We start from the raw sequence: 361 nt of genomic DNA on the forward strand, positions 1-361 counted from the left end.
CAGGCTGCTCTCCCACCTGTGAGAAACAGGGCGAAACCCCACAGCGGCTACACCCCGCCGCGTGGCTCCGGCTTCTCTCCCAGGGCTCGCTGCCACCGCTTCAAGGGCTCTGGCTGGGTGCTGCGTGCCTCGAAGCCATCCCGGGCTGGGTGACAACATCCCACCCTGCCCGTGCCCGGGGTGGGGAGCGGAGCCAGGCCCCCTGCACGCCCTTCCCCACGGGCAGGCGGGCACAGTGGCTCTGCCCCAGGGGAGGACAGGGCACCACCTGGCCGCTCCCACTCCCGGCGTGGCTGGGGCCAGCCGCTTTCCTCCCCTGTTTGCTTTCAGGGTGTTTTTCTTTGCTGCTGTTCAGAGCAGC

This window comes from Tyto alba, unplaced genomic scaffold, assembly GCF_018691265.1.
Source record: "Tyto alba isolate M040663 unplaced genomic scaffold, T.alba_DEE_v4.0 Super-Scaffold_22, whole genome shotgun sequence".
Taxonomy (NCBI): domain Eukaryota; kingdom Metazoa; phylum Chordata; class Aves; order Strigiformes; family Tytonidae; genus Tyto; species Tyto alba.